Source organism: Rhipicephalus microplus, chromosome 2, assembly GCF_043290135.1.
Source record: "Rhipicephalus microplus isolate Deutch F79 chromosome 2, USDA_Rmic, whole genome shotgun sequence".
NCBI classification, from domain to species: Eukaryota; Metazoa; Arthropoda; class Arachnida; order Ixodida; family Ixodidae; genus Rhipicephalus; species Rhipicephalus microplus.
The window spans coordinates 213416144-213435643 of NC_134701.1; positions in this window are offsets into that span (position 1 = coordinate 213416144).

Genomic DNA, 19500 nt, shown 5'->3' on the forward strand with positions numbered 1-19500 from the left:
AAGGGAGTGGCAGTTATAGTGGTTGCTGCAAAGAGTACTGTATTTTCTGGTGTATAAGATGCACTTTTAACTTTTTATGACTTTCGCAGAAAAAAGATGACTTATAAGATCCACCTATCTTGGTTGGGGGCATTGCCGGGTTGCTGTTGCCTCAGGGTAACTCCACGTGGCGCACCTTAGAGCACATTGTCGGCACTGCTTCTACAGCATTATGAGGCTTGGCGGGAACCAGTGGCATGGCCAGGGGGGTGGCACACAGGCCCATGCCCCCACCCCTCCCCCAACGTTTTTTTTACTGTGGCATACAGAGCTAACAATGACCATTTTAACGCTATAGCATTAAAGAGCTTGCGTCGCAGAAATTCCGCCATCGGCTCCGTCAGTTGCGAGCGCAAAATCGTCCGTGAGCGAAAAATCGAGAAAGAAGCAAATAAAATAAAGAATAAATATTTCAGTACCATTGAGGATCGAACCCAAGCCGTTCGCGCGGCAAGCAGGTTTCCTACCATGAAGCCACCATGTTACTTGCAGCTGCTTCGGAAAAAAAAAAACTACAGAAATGCCATGTAGTGGAAGGAGTCTCCTTAATGCATTTTGTTCGACCGGTGTCACGACGAAAAACGAGCCCATTCGGTGATTTGTAGGCGCCGTTAGGAAACCATCAAACTACGTCGAAAAAGGCCGGGATAGTGCAGTCACCACCGCTAAAAACACGTAGAACTTTCAAACAGCTCTAAAAATAGACAACTATGTCTATCTAGCGGACAATATAGACTTATTCCATGTTTGTAAATACAGGTAGGCCAGTTTCGACATTATGGCTAAAGTTATAGTGATGTCCGCACGTAACTTCTGCCATAAGCGCTGCGGGCTGCGATGCGTGCCAGCAAAACGACGTTGTGAGACGCCATAAGCGTTGTGAAAGCCATAAGCGCTGAGGGCTGCGATGTGCGCCAACAAACAAAACTAAGTTGTGAGGCGCGACTCACATCCAACCGTGAAGCAGTTCGTCGGCATACCGTTTTTTTTTCTCGTTGCTCGACTGAGAACACCGCATGCACCATTGAAAACGCAGCAGAAACTGCGGTAGGCAGAGCGTGTTTTGCCTGCCAAGACAGCGCCACCGCATTTTCGTGGAATCTTCGCAAGTCCGGTGGAATTTGTCTATATCACGCATTTCCAGAGGCATTGATCAAGCAAACAGCAAACGCTAGATAATGTGTTGCCATCTGTGAGGCATTGTCAGACTATGGCCTACGAGATGGCGAGCGTGCGGCGTGTATCTTGGAGGCCATGCGACTCTTGCTTTAGATAAAATACCTGTATGTACAATTCGCACGTGTGTGTGTGTGTCTGTGTGCTATCTGTGAGACATGGTGAAAAATGTGTCTAGACTACAGCAGAGGGTCGTTCTAGCAGAGGGAAATGGCCACAGTGCACAGTCACTGCATTACTATAGATACGTCGCACTTGCGCACGTTTTTGTGTTTAACAAAACATATTAATAGGTATGCACTTGGTGGGTGAAGGGTGCACTAGGGTCTGGATTTCGCTATCGCGTTCAACTCTTAAAGGCGAAGCTTAAGGGTTCCCCTACTTATTTAGGGAAGTGCCCCCCCCCCCCCTCTAAAAAATTTCTGCCTACTCCCCTGGCGTGAGCACGTATACGATGATCGCCACACGTTTGACACTTGCACTACTAACACACACACACACAAAATATAAATTGAGATCGGAAGCTGCGACCATAGTTTCCTAAAATTAACTAGGGGGGACTGTGGTTCTGCGATCATTCAGCGACCATTGGAATGATAGGTAGTACACGAATTTGCCTAGTCTTGGAACTTGGGGGTGGTGAATTGCACTTGCAGCTTCGTTTACTGCTAGTTTAGGTTTTGTTTCGAAGAAAATAACTAACCCTTCTGAACTTCGTGACACATTTTTAAATGGTAAACCTAAAAGATCAAGGTGATGGAGCGTAACTGGTGAACATTTGCCGATTGTTGTTTTGTGACAAAGCAGCTTCCAAGCCACACGAAGCCATAAGGAACTTAAAGTACGAAGGCTAGGCAAATCCGTGTGCTACCCATAATTCCCATGCTCGCTGAAGCGCCGTGCGTTGCAGCTCCCATAGGCACTAGCACCAGAGTTCCCTCTAGGGTATATTTAGGAAACTTTGTGGCTGCGACTAGTGCCTAGAATATACTGGCTAGGGTGCTGAGTGCACGCTCTCCCGTGGCCGCCGCGCTAATGCCTTCCCACTGTGACAGCATGGTGGTGCTGCCACACACTAAGGTCTAGGGTGCCTCGATGCCCACGGGCATCGAGTTACTCTACTAAGGTTCACCGCATGTCGGCGGCTCCTGCACTATGAGCAGCGCGACACAGCACTTTGCTGCAAATCCAGTCTTCCTCATTGCTATTTGACTAGACGAATGTAGGCAGACTCCGAAAGGATGTTGGAAAACTAAAAAGAATGAAGTTGAACCATGGGACCATCCCGTGAGCCTAAGCGAAACCAAAAGCAAGCTGTAAACACAATCCTCTTAGTATGCTACTCAGTGGCATAAATCCAGAAAAATCTCAAGCGGGGACACATATCAGGCCATGGTGTCCAATTTGTATTTTTAATCTGGGCTGTATTTTTATTTATATCAAAAATAAGTCACGCTTTCAAATAAAATTGAAAAAAAAAGGAGCATGGGGTCAGAGCTTGAGCAATTGCATTGTTCTATTCAGCTTCTTCTTTTTTCACCTTTTTTTTATTGCCACAGCTCACACAGCTGAGGGGCATTTAATGCAGGTAATAAAAAGACTTTTAAAAAGTTTATTGCACTGTACTTAACTGTTAACCCAATTATATTATGTGCCAAATGGTGTGCTGAATCTCAAGTGGGACACTTGCAAAACTGTGCTCCCCTGCCTGAACACCAGAAAAGTCCGGACTCTCTTGACCCCCCTCCCCCCCCACAAGGCCATGATTTACGACAACTGCACTGCTTGTATGATAGCCGCACACTAGCGTACGGTGTGTTTAATACTAAATATAAGTATTTATTACATGCTTAAGTGGTCTTTTAAACTTCAGGAAAAGTTAGGAACATGCATCTGCTGCTTCGAAAACACCTATAGCAACCTTAAGCTATAGCATTTTTTTCTGCTCTGAAGACACTTCAGGCTGCTCCGAAGCACCATTTTTTCGACTCCAAAATCTGCTCCAAAAAGCAAAATGTCACTTCCATTACTGCTAATGTCGCCTGCTTGTTGTCGTGATTCCATGCTTATAATGACCGAGGCCAATACAAGAATGTACTACGGCTTATCCAAACAGCCATTTGTAAATAATAAGCTAAGTCTGACATATTAGATGCGATGAGAAACCATGTCTTAAGATTAGTTCACGGCCATTTCGATTGCGAACAATAAAACACCGCTTTTTTGCAGCTACACGAGAACGTTCAAAGTCAAATTTTCTCGATTAAGGGTGTCATCGCAGCTGGCTGCCACTTGGTACATATTACTGTATTAAAAACCGCACCACATGGAACTGAACAACAGCGCTTGTGTTTTTTTTGTATCGGCCTTATTGTGTTGTTTTTAAACCAATGATTTTAGTTGACCTTGATATAGTTAACTGACATTGAGACCGCTTAGTTGTGATATTTTATTTTATTAGCGGCATATCACACTCAGTATGATGCAGCATCATGCTAAGGGTATACTCCATGCACCAAGGTAGCCTGATTAGATGGTTATATGGATACAATAAATATCAATCGCGAACAGATATTTTGCCCGGAGCTGGTCATTGAGAAAGCCCCCGTGGCAGCTGAAAGAATGAATAGGTATATATATATATATATATATATATATATATATATATATATATATATATATATATATATATTGAAATACCACGGTTCAGCTAAAGCATTATTTCAAGCAACAGCAAGATGGCGCCGATGATGAAGAAGAACGAAACGAAGACTGATGGTGGTTATTGACAGATGAGGAAGATGAAGTCCAATGAATTCTTAGAATATATATATATATATATATATATATATATCCTTGGTTTTCTCTTTCAAGGCAGACAATATATTTGGATTAAGTCTAAAACTGCCTTTAAACCGCTGCTGGTAATTTTGCAAGCAAGTTTGCCCCGGCAAAACAAATATCTCTTCCTTGCATGGTGCTCATAAAATCTTGGGCTGCACATTCGCATAAAAATGCATTTGACTATCCAGTTCTCAGGTACGGCATGCCTTTCACAGATTGTCATTGGGCAACAAGGAAGCAAGTCTTCACAGCAGGTTGCTGCATTTGATGGAGGGTTGCTTTTATTTCTTGCATTGCTGATTCATTCAGTGCCTCCTTCTTGACTTTCATATGAGCTGAGCCCCTTGCTGCAGCACAGTGCCCAGCTTTCTTTTCGCTCTTTTCAGCGCACGAGATACATTGCTCATATTCAGGGGATTGCTTGATTGTTTAGAGCATATGGCAGACTGGCAGCACGCTGTGCGCTTTTTCCTGCACAGTCTGCTTTGCGCGGGCCTTCGCAGATATTTGCACTGCTCGCAGCGATCCCCTTTAGTATGAACACTAAGCTGACACTTCTCGGAAATATGCAGTCCCCTGAATTCAGCAACGAACTTTCTTGAATGAGGTTTGAGGCCACATTTGCCACAGAAAATCTGCTATGTGAATTCCTTAATTATTCAGCTTCAATTGTTATCCTAAGCACGTGCTTGCCACTTTCCTTTCCACGGAAATATGTAGTAGCCAGTACTGAATCACGTTCGGGCATCACAGCTCCAAACGTGGCCATTATTTCAGTAAAAAAGGTGCAGCAAAGTTGTTGTTCTCTGCACGATAACGCGTGCAAGCAATAGAGCTAGCTCGTGCATCGGTCAACATAGTCCATGTCTCAGGTATTGAAATCTTGCAGAATGGGTGTTCAGCTTGAAGCACGGTAAACTTAACGCCATGGCTGCTGCTGCGGTGTGCATGGGTCATCGTGTGGCTGCTCTGCCGCTGGCAGCTCATCAGTGTGTGCTTGATGCTGACATCTGTAACGGCCCTGCACTTTTGCCGTTTAGCAATGGTCTGGTCTCAAATTTTTCGCACTTTTGTTTTTGGTTCCTTTTTAGGTGGAAGGTGCTTAAGGTAGTTGTCAAATACCGTTGGTAGTGCGTCGGGCTTAAGCCGTGGTCTCTCCCCAGAGATCTCATTGAGGACGCCACCCACTGTAACTTCAAAGGTTTTTTCTAAATAGATGTCCTCACAAGACATGTCTGGGTCAGCTTGAATCGCTCCCACTCCACAAGTTGCACAGCGCCCGGCGGCACAGCAATCATAGACACCTTCTCAGAGTTTGAGCGATAGTCACTTCAGCACACTGGCACAAAGCACATTTTGGGCCTGCTCTTATGCCTCTCCTATTGCATCATAAGTCTTTGTGCTTCTCAGTGACATAAAGAACAGCACGAACACGTTAAAGACAATGCACACGTCACTAATACAGCTTCTGACAACACAAGGCACGGAGAATTGACAATGCCGCAGAGGCAAAACCAGCAACACACATACGCACAAGCTGCACTGGTAGATCGAAGCTATGAGCGTCCCCTTTGTAACAATGACGGTGTCGTGTGCCACCAAGATTGCAAGAAAAAAAAAACGAAAACTTTCTTTTTATGTTAGCCTAATGCTATCTACTCCGATTAAATCGATCTTATAACAAAGAAAAATATAAATTCATTGTCCATATCTGCCTCTTCAGGCAGAATGATTTTATTTTCCCGCTATTTCTGTCTTTTATCTCCACTTTTCTGCTACCAATACTCTAATAGTCTCTTACTTGCTTCTATTTCGGACATGTTCACCTTTCCGTGATTGTCCCTAAAACCCAAAGCCTCATGTAGGTTTGTACCCACACGTATACCTGGGTGGATATCGTCACATTCAATCGAAAGATGTTTCATTGCTTCTTTAGAAAACATGGCGACTCAATCAGCTTCCTACTGCGTCGCTTGGTTCCCCAAGGAAGAGGGTCAGATGTCGAGCGGCAGGATCTCTGTTAGCTAAGAATTTGCTTTTTGGCTCCTCGTGTTGCTTGCTAGTTTCTTTTAACTGGTACATTGATGTGGTCCTTTGGAGGACAGGCAAGTCAGACTATTCTGATGTCTTTCTCAACACCTGGACAAGGGCACTCTTCTTGGCTAGCCTCTTGCTGGTCTTGATGCCTTGCTACGCAGTGGAGACAACTACGTTCCCGTGGCTCTGGTTCCTACGAAGGGGGGTTTCATTCCAATGAAGAATCCGAAGGCGATTCAACTGGAGCTTCGCAAGGCCTCGTCATACTTCTTTCACTGAGGTCCGCCAGTTGAGCAGTCACCGCTGGCTGTGCAGTTGCGAAGTCTGTTAGCTGTGCACTCATTGGCTGCACAGCCAGCGAGCCCGATTATTCCAGCTCATCTTGCATGTATGAAAGGCATAGTCCGCGGGGTGGATATGAGTCTGGCACCTAAAAAAAAATGCTAGACTTATTTGCTGTAGCTAGGGCAGTTTCAGTCTACAGGTGCACCTGAACGATTTGGTAACAGGAAATCGCCTACCGAATCGGTCATAGTAACTTTTGCAGCAAGAGTCAGACCGACAGAAATAAAGGCAGTGCCACTAATCTACAAAGTAGAGCCACTTTCCCCAAAACCATTGCAGTGCTTGAAATGTTGGCGATTTGACCACAGCATAAAAGGATACAGATCAATCGCTAAATGTCGTCTGTGCAGAGAGAGCCACACAGACGACATCCATGATAGCGCGGGGCAGCTGAGACTGTAACTCTGAAGAACAGAAGCGCTGTTTGTGTAATTGAATGCACGACTGTTGAATGTGCTGCAAAAGAGAGACTCCTGGGTGTTCTAGACATCATAGAATGCAGGCGTTGCTTTAGGAAGGAGGCAGTCACAGAACTGCATGAAAGATCGAAAGATTACGCAGGCATAAAGTCCCGGCACACAGCTGCCATGGATGCATCACTCGCAAAGTCGATAGCTGAGGCCTTTGAAGAGTCTACTGAAAAGGCAATGGAGTGTTTGGCATCCACTATTTTTGAAGCCTTGGCTAACACATTATCACAACAGCTGAGTCAAATCACTGGCACAGTTTCTGTACAAGATCAGAATTTTCGGGTTCGGGTGATTTCAAGAAATACAGAAGAAAAAAATCTGACACTTAGTTGTAGATCTGTCACTCAAAAAGCAGGACCTTCAAAAAATATAGTTCAGGCTGAGTCGGAAACCATAACTGATGATTCAGGAGACTTTAAAGATATGAACACAGACTCTCAAAAGGCTTCGAAGCATAACAGATTTCCCCCTTCAAAAGTGTCCCTTCAGAACTCGAAAAAAAAAAAAACCCTGTCAAAGAAGGACTTTTTTAAGAACCTGTCAAAAAATAATTTCTTGAAAAACGATATTCTGAATCAGGCAGTTTCAACTGCTGTTCTAGGATCAAAATAAAGTCACTAAAAATTCTGCAGTGGTATCGCCGGTCTATGTGGTTGGCAACTACAGATTTACAATATGTTTCTTCGCAGATTTCTCCAGACATAATTGCTATACAAGAAACCAGGCTAGCAAATGGTAAAACTTTTTACCTAAAAAATTATTTATTAATCCGGCTGGATCGGCTGAGTAGAGGTGCCGGTATGGCTTTCGTAATATCAAAAAAGTTTATTCACAGAGCCAAGGTACCAGTGTATGGATATGGATTGCGAAATTCTGGTGTTATACATTAAACTACCAGACTGTCTGCCCTTTTTTTTGCAAATGTATACTTTCCGACAGGAGTTCGGGACACAAGATGCCTTGATATCATGTTATCTTCATGCAGAAAAAAATATATTATGGTCTTGTGACTTCAATTCACACCATGTGTCTTGGGACCCCGCCGTGGTGGTCTAGTGGCTAAGGTACTCGGCTGCTGACCCGCAGGTCGCGGGCTCAAATCCCGGCTGAGGCGGCTGCATTTCCGATGGAAGCGGAAATGTTGTAGGCCCGTGTGCTCAGATTTGGGTGCACGTTAAAGAACCCCAGGTGGTCTAAATTTCCGGAGCCCTCCACTACGGCGTCTCTCATAATCATATAGTGGTTTTGGGACGTTAAACCCCACAAATCAATCAATCAATCAACCATGTGTCTTGGGGATTCAGATCTGATGTATGTAGAAGATGTTTGTGGGAATGGACGCTCGATAACTTTTCCTGCTTGAACACACATGCTGCTACATTTGTTAGAGGTAATTTCAAATTGACTATAGATTTAACATTTTCCAGCTACTCTTTGAATATATCCTCGTGGAATATCTTAGATTGTGCTACAAACAGCGACCACCTTCCCATTAGTATTTAAATTGAATTTCCGAGGACCTGTTTAGCCGGAAATGTTGGCTCATTTGTAAATTGTGTTGAACTACACGAAGACTTCAAACCTGCACTAATTTCTTAGCGAGACATGCAGGGAGATCTTGGTGCTATAGGTCTGTGTGGGGTCGTTACGTTTGCAGTCCATGCATTGTTAACAAGGAACTTATCGTTCAGGGGACTCACTGTCACTGAAACTGCGGCCAGCTTAAGCACAACAAGTGAGAAATAAGGAGCACTATGGTAACACTTTGCTATATTTCCATACTGTGTTCCTGTAACTTGCTTAATGACTAGACTTGAAGACCTCACGAGAAGCGGGAATTCCTTTGAAGCGATTGCTGCAAGGCAGAGTCAAAGTTACTAATTTTTCACCCGCGTTTTCTTGCGTGATGCGTGTTCTGAAACAGGGCGGCCTCTGGCTTTCTTGAAGCGGCATGGCAGTCTTTTCCCTAACAATGAACTGCCTCAGGTAGTTACCCTTCACCAAATGGGGATAAGTTCTCCCCCCTATTAATACACCTCACTGCATTACACAACTGCATTGCAATGAATCATGTCAAAACAAGTTCATTATCACAGAGCTCAAATGAAAGCCCCACTGTTGTGAACGAACAGACGGAGGAGCCATGACGGTTAGAACCGTTTATTTTTCATGATTTGAATGTGAACAATATGATGATGATACGTCTTCTTTCTCTTCCAATTCTTCGTCGTCTTCTCCTTTATCTTCCTCTTTCTACACCTACTACATGCACCATTTGTGTTTTAAGACATGCACCTTGCTCATATTCACTTCGTGGCTCACACTACCCTTCGTATTCAATTGTCAGTTTGACAGCATCTGCCATAACTGTGCCGTTAAGTTGGCACCAATATTTTTGCGGACCGTTTCTTGTGGGCCATTTAGAATAAATGCACTTGCAGAGGCACCGCATGACAGTGTTCGAATCCACTATCGAGCAAATGACGAGGCTGTTGTAGGCGACTATTCACACGATACATTTACAATAACGGTTGCAGTGCTGACCAGTTCAGCTCACAGCCTGAGTGAAGTCAGTACATCTTCAACAGATGCCTGTGCATATATTCTTTGTCAGGCACCTCCATGAATTGTCCTAGCAACCACATAGAATATGAATAGCATGTGTAGCAATATTCAATACACAGGTGATTGGGAGTTCCACATAGTACATGTTGTGCAGCACTGGTTCTGTGTGTTGCTTCCAAGGGACATGGACAGTTTCACACAGTGAACTATGCCTTATATCCAGTGTCGAGTTACTGAACAAAAAACTGGGGGAGCCCTCAGCTTTACCTTTAAGAGTTCAACGCGATAGCAATATCCTGTCCTTATTTGTACTTCAAACAAGCAGTGCATGAAATCTTTTTGAACTAACTATGCACCCACTACGTGGCCTCTCAAGGGAATAGGCGTAACGTTTTTGTAGTGGGGAGGCCGAATTTAACCTACAAAATCATTATGATGACTACATGTTTTGACGCGCAATGACAATGTGTGCTTGTACCACACATTATTACTGCAATATTTCATATTGCATTGTGGAGCATGTATACAGGACACAGTGTTTGTAAAGCATGAAAGTTACCTTCACTGCATTTCCAAGCAGAGGAAGTTAGTTTTACTGTATTATTCACAAGCTGATGCGTGGCTGTGTTGTGAACTCCACTGAGAGAGAGGCATGGAGATGTGCTGGAATGGAACAATGGATGACAACAAATAGGGACGTTGCCTTGGAGCTCAAGGACACCATCACTGTGAGCTGAATACCACACCTTATGTCAATCTATGGCCACCAATGCCTCGTACTTTTTCCCGGTAGGCCTCCACTGTGTCTTCGCTGCAAGCGAGTGGGGCATGTACGTCGACAGTGCAAAACACCGAGGTGAATGCAGTGCCAGCGATTTGGTCACTCGTTCGATGCCTGTGTGTCGACTTATGCCAACAAACTCCGTTCTGGCTAAGGCACAGAAGAGCAACATCTGGATCATCTTATGGATGTCACTGAGGTAGTTGATGCGACAGGGGAAGCAGCGGGAGGAGCAGAAGGTGCCTTAAAGGAAGCTGAACACTTGTCCATTGATACCCTCAGCACGCAAAATAACATCGCTAACGACGCCAGTGAAAGCATAAACGAATGCAATGTTGCAGAAGAACACCACTTGGAAGACCTTAAAGACAAGCCTCCTGACAATGAGGAACAAGAAGGAATGGATAGCGGTCAGACAAGGAAGCGTCAGGCACCGGTCACCAATGAAGCAACAACGAGTGCGCCAGATACGACAAAGCAAGTGTCTTCATGTGGTCCAGGTGTCACCTTCTTTGGGGACCGAGGGACACGCCGCATATGCCAGCGTCCTCAGGAAACTGCTCCTAAAAAGTGCAAAGGAGGTAAAGCCACAGGTTGCCCTGTGGCTAAAGGTGACCTACAAAAGCTTTAGGATAGCAAAATGGCTACCGCGCTAACATTTCCCTTGTGTGTAGCGACACTCAACGTATGTGGCTTGAGGAATGTAAGGCGTCAATGGCAGTTGCGCCACGTGCTTGAGCAGTACAACATTAATGTACTTGCAGTGCAAGAGACTAAGATTTCAGCTGCTCGTGACACCGATATTGCACTGGAAGTTTTCGGAGATTACAATTTATACATCAGCCTAGCATGTGGTGCATTCGCTGGATGCTTTTTATTAATTAGAAAGCACTTGAATCATACTTTGACGTCACTACATGCTGATGGGGAAGGATGCCTCATTTGTTGCGACTTATCTTTTCATTCCCATAATTGGAGGTTTATCTGTGTCTATGCTCCCTTTAAAGCGAATGACTGGAATGCTTTTTTCCTCTCTTTAACTTCACTGCTAAGCACTGACAGAACTTTGACAGTTTTTGGAGACTTTATTGTGTTTGTGATGCGAGATATCATACATATATAACAAATCGTTATGATGCAAGTGCAACCTTACTGCAGAAATTATTGAATGACCACAATTTAATAGATGTGGGAGCACATGCACCTTCCACGGCGAGGTTCACGCACTTTCAAGGCATCTATCATGCTTGGCTTGACCGTGTATATGTATCTCTAAGCTTATGGTCTCACATTCATAATTATGCTGTAAAGTTCATATTTTTTACAGACCATTGCTTGGTCACTGTTTCTTGGGGTCCTGAAAATTTTCGTAAAACCCCTCTAAATTGAAACCTATGGAAGCTTAACGTACAGTTGTTGCGTGAAGATTGTTTTGTTAAAATAGTAAAAGAATCGGTACAAGAAGTAACACAGTGTCGACAGCTGTCAATTTTCTCTCAATGGGAAAGGTTCAAAGAAAGGGTCAAGTATCAGGCAGTTAGTACTTCATGTGAAATGCTGTCACAGAACGAGCGCTACACAAGAGCGCGCCGCCAAATACTTGCGACAACGGGCGGCAGAAACGCCGCGAGGTAAAAAGAAAAAAAAAGAAAGCAAACATCCAGGGCTCCCGGGCGCGCGCTCTCCCCGCAGAAGCACGGCTTCGCAGACGAACCTCCTCACCCCACATCGGCGGCCCAGCAAGCCCGCGATTTTTCCAGAAAGAAGTGGGCGGGGCCATACCGAGTTGACTCACCGGCCGGAGAGGGCATTCCAACTGTCTCGCCCTCTTCCCAGCTTTCGCCGCGTATCGCGCCGGCGAAATGACCAGAAATTTCTGGAAAGTCGCGCGCAAGGTATTTAACCGAGCAGCCGAGACGAGAAATCAGGAGGTGACGGAAGTTAACGCCAGAGCGCGTAGGAATTCCGCCGTGTAGTCGGCGAAGGTTCTGCCCGTAGTGACAGAACAGGAGGAGACGGAAGTGAGCGCCAGAGTGCGTAGAGAGTCCGCCGTGTAGTCGGCGAAGTTTGTGGTCCGTAGGGACGGCTCGAGCTACAGGCAAGAGTGTGTGTTTACCGCTATTGAGTGAAGACCCGTGGCAACCGCTGCGAGTGTGAAGCCGACGTGTTCCGGCGAAGAAGTTGAAGTTGGAAGAGTGGCCAATTGAAGACGGGAGGTTTCCTGGAAGAGAACTTCGAGAGCTGCGGAACGACAACAACGCTGGACTTTGAGTGAGTGATTCTCGGAAGAGTATCATTCAGACTTTTGTTCCAAGGACTTTGGACTGAATAGGTTTTATATCTCTTTGGTCTTTAAGAGTCTTGGTTGTTCAATGCATGCGACTGCATTGTGGTGCGTATTGTTGTCTGTGTCCGTTGTTTCAAGTGTGGTTGATTGTACTGTGTAGTACATTGTTTGTTTGGTGACGTATTGTATGTAACTATTGTGGAGTGTGCATACGTGTGTATTGTGTTTTGATCTGCCGTTAATGAGAATATAATTTTGTTTGTTTATCAACTCTCGGCTCTGTCTTGTTCTTTGGGCCACAGCCGGCGTCCGCTGGCGCACCAATAAGGACCACTTCTAAATTGTCCACGCTTTCGTGGTGCGGTTCGGGGGGCCGATACTTCGGCTCTTGGAATTAGCCCGGCGATCGCCTCCCTAATAACGGGACAGGTGTGACAATTAATCTGGCGTCCGCGACAGGACCTTTTGGTGCACAGTGTGTCCAAAGTAGTGAGAAAGAGCCTCGAGTTGTTGATAGTGCTATCGGAACGATTTTGTGTGTTGTTCAGTGTTCTCGTTAACGAGTGCAGGGGAGTGTTCCGATAGACTGATTTAGGCAGATACTTTTTGCACGCGGCAAGGTTTCATTTGCGAGTTGCGAGACACAATGGATCTCGAAAAGTTAGTTGCGCTTGGTGAGAAGATGGGTCTTTCCGGCGCCGAACTACGGAAATGGGTAAGCCAGAAGGAGAAAGAGGCGGTGGAGAGAGAAAGGTTGGCAGCTGAGAAAGCCAAGGAAGAAAAAACAGCTGAGTTGGAACGAGAGAGGTTGGCGGTCGAAAGAGCCAAAGCGGAAAAAGAAGCTGAGTTGGAGAGAGAGAGGTTGGCGGCAGAGAGGGCCAAGGAAGAAAAGGCAGCTGAGTTGGAGAGAGAAAGGCTGGCCGCTGAAAGGGCGAGAGAAGAAAGAGAAGCAAAGGAGCGACAGCTGAAAGAAGAAAGAGAGGCAAAAGAGCGACAGCTGAAGGAAGAAAGAGAGCAGCAATTGAAGTTGGAGCTGGAGAGAGAGAAGTTGGCAGCCGAAAGGGCGAGAGAAGAAAGAGAAGCGGAGATGGCTGAAAGGGAACGGCAGCGGCAGCACGAAATTGAACTCGAGCGGCTCCGTTTGCAACAGCGAAACGAAACTCCCGTCCAAGCTAGAGTTGAAAGCAGCGAACGAGAGGATCACGGCTTCCGCTTGAACCCAAGCAAGCTGCTCGTAGCGTTTGATGAAAGGAAGGACGACCTTGACGCGTACCTTCACCGATTTGAGACGATTGCGAAGAGCCAGAATTGGCCGGAACATCAATGGGCGACTGCTTTGAGTACTTGCTTGAGTGGTGAAGCGCTCAGTGTGTACGGTAGGCTGACGCCGACCGATGCAGCCAACTACGCAAAGGTGAAAGCTGCTTTGTTGAAGCGATTTAGATTTACCGTGGAAGGATTCCGGGACAGATTTCGGACAGGAAAGCCAGCTGATGGTGAGACAGCTACGCAGTATGCTGCCCGACTTTGCCATTATTTCGACAGATGGATTGAACTTTCAGGGACAGCACAGGAGTACGATGAGCTTAGAGAGCTCCTAATTAGAGAACAATTTCTTACTAGTTGCCACCCAAGCCTGTCGCTGTATTTGAAAGAGAGGAAGGCAGAGTCATTTGAAGGAATGCTTGAATTGGCTGATCAATTCTTGGAAGCGCAAGGTGGCACTAATTTGGCCAAGGTAAAGAAGGAGTGCCCCGACGATTCGAAGAAATTGGCTCCCGAAGAAAAGAAGCGTGCACCAGAGAGCATTCCGCGATGTTTTTTGTGCAACCGAGTGGGTCATCGCGCGAAAAACTGTCGAACGATCTTTACGAGCCCTACGGTTGTAAAATGTTTTAAGTGTGGTCAGACTGGGCACAAAGCAGACGCTTGTCGGAACGGAGTGAGTCAAACTCACCAGGTATCTTGTGTGCAAGCGGCACCGAAATCTGATAATAATGCCGTCACTGATGGATTCGTAGAGTTGAAGAATGGGGAGAAAATTCCTATTGTGGGTGCTGTAATGTCAAAACAGCCAACCGGTGTTACGAAGGGAATGCCAACGCTTCCTGGAAAGATTGCAGGCAAGAAGATTACGGTTCTAAGAGACACCGGTAGCTCCACGGTTATCGTGAGGAAAAATTTGGTACGGGAAAGAGAGTTGACAGGCAGAGCGAAACCGGTTTGCCTAATTGACCGTACGGTCCGGATGCTTCCCGAAGCAGAAATTGAGGTTGAAACCCCGTACTTCAGCGGGAAGGTTACTGCGTTATGCATGACGACCCCCCTGTATGACCTTGTCATCGGAAACATCGACGGGGCGCGAGGGCCAAGTGATCCAGAATGTTTGGGAGAAGACCCGAAGATAGAGCCCTCGCCAACACAGCGGCCGCGAGATACAGTGGAGGAGCATCCCGTGACGGACCTCACTAGAGCCCAAGGCGAAGCCGCGGCGCAAGAGACAGCGAAGGAGAAGACGATCGTGTCGAATAAGTTCACGGGTCGAGCAACCGGACTTAAGTCGGCACGACCTCAACCGACCGACAGTGTGAAGGAGACGGAGTTGGCCAGTCGGGAAAAATGTAGAAGTATGATCAAGCGGGTAAATAAACAGACAGGACCCGTCGAATGGAATGACGCGTTAACGGGGTCGGAAGAGACAACGATGGCTGAGACGACGCCTCAGATATCGTCGTTGGAAAGGGCTCGCCGAAAAGGAACGTGGAAGCACAAGAAGAGATCGAGCGAGCACCGCAAAAGGGGGCGCAAGCGCTGTTCGAAGTACTCAAGATAGGTGCTGAGGTGGAATCAGAATGTGTTCGGCAGGGCTGAGTGACATATGTTGGGTTAAGGTCCTTGTTATCCTGTGTCTCAAGTGTATGTCGAGTGAGTCAGTGTTCTGTGCGATGGTGTGATGTATAGTGTTGTATAATTGTTGGATAGACAGAACTTTGTACGGTTGTATTGTTTAGAATGTGTGATGAAGTGTTGTAGACATGTACCTGTGGCTATATTTCATGTGTTGTGGAATTGAACTACAATGTACGATTGTGTTGAGTGATATATTGTGAATGTGAAGTGTCATGAGCGACGGATTGTGTTACAGTCTGTGAGAATGTGTGGTGACTGTTCGCGCTCGTTTGTGTGGTTTTGAATATTATGAGATAATATTCTTAAAGTGGGGGGCAGTGTCACAGAACGAGCGCTACACAAGAGCGCGCCGCCAAATACTTGCGACAACGGGCGGCAGAAACGCCGCGAGGTAAAAAGAAAAAAAAAGAAAGCAAACATCCAGGGCTCCCGGGCGCGCGCTCTCCCCGCAGAAGCACGGCTTCGCAGACGAACCTCCTCACCCCACATCGGCGGCCCAGCAAGCCCGCGATTTTTCCAGAAAGAAGTGGGCGGGGCCATACCGAGTTGACTCACCGGCCGGAGAGGGCATTCCAACTGTCTCGCCCTCTTCCCAGCTTTCGCCGCGTATCGCGCCGGCGAAATGACCAGAAATTTCTGGAAAGTCGCGCGCAAGGTATTTAACCGAGCAGCCGAGACGAGAAATCAGGAGGTGACGGAAGTTAACGCCAGAGCGCGTAGGAATTCCGCCGTGTAGTCGGCGAAGGTTCTGCCCGTAGTGACAGAACAGGAGGAGACGGAAGTGAGCGCCAGAGTGCGTAGAGAGTCCGCCGTGTAGTCGGCGAAGTTTGTGGTCCGTAGGGACGGCTCGAGCTACAGGCAAGAGTGTGTGTTTACCGCTATTGAGTGAAGACCCGTGGCAACCGCTGCGAGTGTGAAGCCGACGTGTTCCGGCGAAGAAGTTGAAGTTGGAAGAGTGGCCAATTGAAGACGGGAGGTTTCCTGGAAGAGAACTTCGAGAGCTGCGGAACGACAACAACGCTGGACTTTGAGTGAGTGATTCTCGGAAGAGTATCATTCAGACTTTTGTTCCAAGGACTTTGGACTGAATAGGTTTTATATCTCTTTGGTCTTTAAGAGTCTTGGTTGTTCAATGCATGCGACTGCATTGTGGTGCGTATTGTTGTCTGTGTCCGTTGTTTCAAGTGTGGTTGATTGTACTGTGTAGTACATTGTTTGTTTGGTGACGTATTGTATGTAACTATTGTGGAGTGTGCATACGTGTGTATTGTGTTTTGATCTGCCGTTAATGAGAATATAATTTTGTTTGTTTATCAACTCTCGGCTCTGTCTTGTTCTTTGGGCCACAGCCGGCGTCCGCTGGCGCACCAATAAGGACCACTTCTAAATTGTCCACGCTTTCGTGGTGCGGTTCGGGGGGCCGATACTTCGGCTCTTGGAATTAGCCCGGCGATCGCCTCCCTAATAACGGGACAGGTGTGACAAATGCCACAAAGAAAAAAAGCTGAAAACGCTATCTTTATGATTTACTTATTAAGCTCCATAGTTTTCAAAGTCAACAGCCGGGATTGTACGTCGACAAGATAAATGTGATTCGAGCACAGATACAAAAACATGATACATATTTATACAGAAGAGCAAAGATTCGTTCCCGTGTTACCCATTTCACTGAAGAGGAACCCACTAAAAAATCCCTTGGGGATGAAAAGAGATATGCACTTTCTAAACAGATACTGCAAATTGAGTCGCGGGGTTCCCTTTGCACAGAGACATGTGAAATAAGAGCCGCATTTGAAGATTATTACAAAAATTTGTTCACCGCGACTGAGCTTCAGGAGAATTTTGAGGAAGAAGCTGACCCCTTCATTGCCCTAGTGCCTCAGTTATAAGATGATGATAGACTCACTGTAGATGGGCCCATAACTAGAGAGGAAATTAGATTTGCAATAACAACGTTGCAGAAAAACAAAACTCCTGACCCAGATGGCCTTAGTGGCGAATTTTACTTAGCTTTTCAGGAACTTCTGATACATTTCCTTGAGCAACTTTTTAAAGAGGCTTATGACCGTGGTGAACTTCCTCCTTCTTTCTATATACAACATTAATTCCCAAAAGTGCTGATCCTGACACATTAAAGAGAGTTAACGAATATAGGCCTATATCGTTATGTAATGTTGACGGCAAAATATTTGCTAAATTATTGACAAATCGGCTACAGACAGTGATTACTAAATGTATAGGTGACCACCAAACATGTGGAATTCGCGGTCGCTCTATTCATATTGAACGTTCAGTTCTTGAGTGCATTGATGGTAGCATGGACCAAGTAGCCCTCCTTCAAATAGACCTTGCAAAAGCATTCGATAAGGTACAGCATCCTTTTTTGTTCCGGCTCCTGACACCTGCAGTTGGGTGATGTACTGTACAATGGTATTTCACTCTGTTATAAGAAGTGCACAACTAGGCTAATTGTAAATCGCACACTTTCAAATATAATAAAGTTAAATTCATCTGTACGTCAGGGATGTCCACTCTCGCCTTTGCTTTTTGCAATTTATCTGGAACCATTATGTTTAAGTGTGCTTCTAAAGTCTAGCATCAAAGGCTACCGATATGATGCTGAGGAAGTTAAAGTTCTAGCATATGCAGTTGACATTGCCTTCTTTTGCGCTGATAAACCCAGCGTTCAAGAAGCAGTCAACACTACGCTACGTTTCTGTGAAGTCGCTGGCGCAAGGATAAATTTTGATAAAAGTAGTGGATTCTGGCTAGGCATGTGGGCCCAAACTCCTTCGGTCTTCGCAAATATTGATTGGAATCCTACTCCTATGAAATACCTTGGTGTGCCTCTTGATGACTATCGTAACAGCGGCCCACACTGGACCGCTGCGATAACTACGATCCGCCGGAAGGTGGCAACATGGCAAGGACGGGAGTTTTCCATTTTCGCCAGAGCGAAAGCGTGCAATATATTCCTTGCATCAAAGCTTATTTATATTCTGCAGGTGTTGCACTGCTCTTGTGTACACATTCAATCAAGCCTTTCATGGGATATTTGCCTGCTTTATTTGGAGCTCTTCTTGGGAACCCATGAGAACAGACAATCTTTTTATTCCGCTTGAAAAAAGTGGCCTTGGCCTTGTGCATTTGTTCGTGCGACAGTTGGTGTTGCGATTTTTTTACCTAAAGGATGTGTGTCACCTCTTTCTTTTAGCGGTTCTTCGTAGCCGTCTATTACCACCTTCCTTTTATTTATGTCACAACAAGCGTTGCCAAGGAATTGCCATTGCGGGGATTCCTAAAAGAAATTGTTGATACTGTCAATTTTTTGAAAGCCAGGTTTAGCTTAGAGTATTTGTATACTATTCACAAAACAAATTTAACCGCTGCACTTGTGAATAACCTTTTTTCAGAACCTGTTTATCGAAAGCCATATTCGCTTTTGCTTGGTCACGATGTATTATTTCGTGTATGTAGAATGTGGATATGTCCTTCAGCGAAAATATTTTTCTTTAAACTGCACACTTCTACGCTGCCAGTGAAAACATGGCTGAATGAAAAATCAATATACGTACCCTGAACAGTGAATTGTAGACTCTGTAACCAACCTGAGACTATAGAGCATTGTTTTATTCATTGTCGTGATGCTTTTTACTTTTGGGACATTCTAAAAAAAACATTAAGAAAAGAACTTCCAATCACAGCTCATAGTATTAGGTTCCTCTAATTCAAAAAGAGTCTGACTGATAATACTCCTTATGACCTGTTTATGTTGTTGGGACTTTATTCACTATGGAAAAGTCGCATGATTGATAGACACGGCGAGCCACCACGGTCGACGAGATCTGTCTTCCGAGAAGCAGCTGCTCAAGTGCGCAGTGTTGTTGAGACTTTTAACCCCGTTCCGGAGTGGCTTCCCGTTCTTGACGCTTGTGTGTGTTTGCCTGACTTCTGATGAAGTATGCTGTGTGTACTTTACTGGTGAGAATTTCATTCATTAAAGAAAAAAAAAACTGTGTGGTAGAACACCCGCTTGCCACGCTAAC